This window comes from Ursus maritimus, unplaced genomic scaffold (genome assembly GCF_017311325.1).
Source record: "Ursus maritimus isolate PB19 unplaced genomic scaffold, ASM1731132v1 scaffold_33, whole genome shotgun sequence".
NCBI lineage: Eukaryota > Metazoa > Chordata > Mammalia > Carnivora > Ursidae > Ursus > Ursus maritimus.
This window is the reverse complement of record NW_024425897.1, coordinates 24,642,366-24,645,746: the sequence shown is the minus strand read 5'-3', so window position 1 is coordinate 24,645,746 and position 3,381 is coordinate 24,642,366. Positions and strand designations below refer to the sequence as shown.

The 3,381-nt window shown below is 45.9% G+C and overlaps 1 long non-coding RNA gene across 1 annotated transcript in view; it reads right to left on the bottom strand.

Annotated features, from left to right (window-relative positions):
- Positions 1-1,581: 1,581 nt before the first annotated feature.
- The window catches only part of LOC103661124, a 27,095-nt gene continuing 25,295 nt past the window's right edge, over positions 1,582-3,381 (bottom strand). Inside the window, exons 5-6 of the long non-coding RNA XR_567974.2 lie at positions 3,020-3,171; positions 1,582-1,675 (exon numbers count right to left, since the gene is read on the bottom strand). This is a non-coding gene — a long non-coding RNA (uncharacterized LOC103661124). The remainder of the gene's footprint in view (positions 1,676-3,019; positions 3,172-3,381) is intronic.

The following is a 3,381-nucleotide window of genomic DNA, read 5'->3' as shown; positions in this document are numbered from 1 at the left end:
GCTTCTCTCAATCCTTTGAATTTCAACTCATTGTCTTACAGGCTAGATTTAACTGGCTAGATTTAGCTGGCTGGAATTTGGAGCCGCCAGTGTCCCTCAAGTGACTGCAGATGCAAGATGCTCTTGTCACCACCTTCGCACAGCAGACGGATTTCAAAGTGCATCTCTTTCTTTGTTCCCCTCAGGGCACACCAAACAAGCCCTCTGCAACTGCCGCGTCCCCGCTCAGGGACTTGAGACGTGGCGCCTTGCAAAGTGGGGAGACCCTCCGTGGAACTTCAATGGCCAACCTGCCTTTGGAGCCATTTGCCGACACGAGGCGAGGCTGGAGTAGCCGACCCTGGTTCTTCTGGGAGGTTCCCAGGCAGCTGTTTACCCTGATTCCCGGCCATCCACCGTGTTTCCTACTACTGTTTTTCTAGCCTACTTAGCTATTCAGGGGGAAAATATCACAGTGGGTAGGAAGTTTTTGCTCAAAAGCCAAACAAAGAGAAGAAAAACAAGAGCAAAGGGAAAGAAGGTTTAAAAAAAAAAAAAAGCCTTTGAGAAATACCGAATGCTCTTGTTAAGCAAATAATTTCCTAGGGCTTCTTAACGTACAAGGAAACCCGATAGCTGCAAAAATAAATCCAAGTTAAAGAAAATACCCCCTCTACCCGGGTTCCAGATTTACCTTCTGTGCCTTCGCTAGAGTTTGCCCTCGGTGGGGCTCCTGGTACCTGCCAGTGTCGAGGGCCCGGTGAAGACTGCATAGAAGCCAGCTGGTCAGAATGCTGGACATCTGGAAGCTTCTTAGACCCTCTCTTTGTGCCTGGGCTCCGGAAGCGGCTGTTCTGCTGTCGTTTTTGGTGCCTTGGCTTTTCATCAAAGAGGAAGCGGACGGTGAGGAAGTGTTTGACTTGGAACCACCGGCTGGATTTTTCTCACCGTTTAGGGCTTTGCTCAGATGTCACCTCCTCAGGAAGCCTTCCCTGACCATCCTGCCTGGTCGCCACTCCTTCCCTCCCCAGCCTCTGCGTTCCATGACCCTGCTTTACGCTCTTCCTAGAATGTACTGCCACCTAAGATCGTGGGGTTCAATTCTTGTGTGTCTCCCACACTAGCGGCAACTCCACAGAGGAAAGACTTCACCTGTCTTATCACCAATCCACCCCCAGCACCTGGAAGAGTATTGGGCACATTGTAGGTGCTGAGTCAATGTTGAATGAAATTGAACCCTTAAGTTAAAAACGTTTATCTTCTTAAACGTGATAGAAAAAACTTGAGACTATATATGTATATATATATAAAACTATATATAGGTATATATAAAGATATATAGTTAAAGATACGTATGTATACACACACACACACACACATTTGTATACCTATACTTTTCTTCTGTAAGTAATTAAATGAAAGCAACTCTTGCAAAGCACAGCATGAAATAACCAGGGTCATTGTGAAGAATACAATGAGGTAATTCTGTAAATTACTTAACAAAATGTCTGGTGCATCGTGAGCGCTCAACGAATATCGGCACTTATCAACAACTACTCACACTGAGCTCATGGTCAACGAAGTCCTGGAAAAGTCCACACATGCTGTTGTATCTTCCATTTCTAATCCTTCTGGTTTCTTGAAATGTGGCGTGATCTCTTCTACAACTCATCTTGTTATGCTCTGCCAAAAATATCTCACCCCCCCAAAAAAACATCTCACCATTCATCAGATTATCTTTCCCAGCTTTGTATCATTGTTGAATGTGATCAGCACACCTTTGAAGGTCTTGTGAAAAATCACTGATAAAAATGCTGAACTGCAAGGAACAAAGGCAGAGGCCTGCAGCATACCACTAGAGACCTTGCTGCAGGTTGACATCAGCTGTATTAAATCAGCCTTCCTTGGCTCGTCACTCGGATGGCTACAAAACCATTTAATCACGCTCTCACTGAGCTTACTTTCCCATCTTATTCATCTTGTCAATGCCTTGCTGAAATGCAGGTACACTTATGGTTATAGAATTCCTCTGATGTAGCCACTCCGGTGACCCAGAGTAACCTCATTAAATAACTCAACCACCTTTGTCAGGTGTGACTTGTTCTAAGTGAACCCATATTGGCTTCCAGAGATCACTCTTTTATTTTACGAATTCAGAAACGGTGCTGTTGTTAATGGTATCAGTCAGCTTACGCTGAGCTCTGCTGCAGGACCACATACCCACACATCTCAGTGGCTTACAATAACAGAGATTTATTGGTCATGCTATGTGTCCATCAAAGGTTTCAGCCTTTATTTTGGGAACCCAGGCTTGTGGTAGACGGGAAAGAAAAGCGGAGAACTTTGCAGTGGCCCCAAGGGCTTTGCCCAGAAGTGAACCTTGTTTCTCATGCTTATGCTCTATTGGCTGAAACGAGTCACATGGCCAAGACTGCTGTCAATGGCACCGGGATACTGCAGGTATAGGATGAGGCACCTTAGGGGTGGGCCCGGCTATCTCTAATGGTAATACCATTGACGGCTCCACCAAGAGCAGAATCCACCTCTTACCTCTCCAGAAAACTGGGTTTTCCCCAATACTATAGTTTCTGGAATTATCAAACTAACAATGGTTGAATCATAAGATACATCAATATTCTGAGAACCCCACAGTATGATTTGAATATTTACGTGAGACTCTGACCTCCTGGGACATTCGTGTGGATGAATTGCATTCCATTTCTCCACCCAATTGCCGGAGCAGAGACCCTAGACTCCCCCATGGCTCCCTCCCTCAACTGACCCCCAGAGCCTGTAGACCTTCTCTGAAATATCTCAAAGTTCTGCCCCTTCGTCCCCAACACTATGGTAATGCCTGAGTTCAAAATCAAATCACCCCTCCTCTGGACTCACGAAGTCACTTCCTAATGGACCCTTGGTCTCCCCTCCTGCCCGACCCAGGCCCTCTTACTGCAGCTGGTTGGAGGATCTTTCAAAATTCAAGGACAAGCACGATCCTCTCTTCTCTTTTTTAAACCTTCAGTTAATATTGTGCCCTTACCTGTGGGCTAACATCCAAACTCCTCAGGAGAAAGTAAAATGTGACGGTGAAGAGCAGGATTTTCGTATCGGCCCGTTAGGGTTGAAAGCAGAGATCCACGCTGTGTGACCACTGGGAAGTCTCTCCACCTCTCTGTGCCTCTGTTCCCTCATCTGCAAAATGGTGATAGTATTAGTCTCTACTCACAGGTTTCCCTGAGATAACGAGGTTAATTTACATGAGATAATGCATGGAAAACATTCAGCAAAGGGTCTAGCACATTGTAATGCTCCACAAATGGCAACCGATACTGTTACTGCAATTTTGATATTACAAGACCCCCTCTGTCCACTTCCACTCTGCCCCTACCCACCCCAACCCAC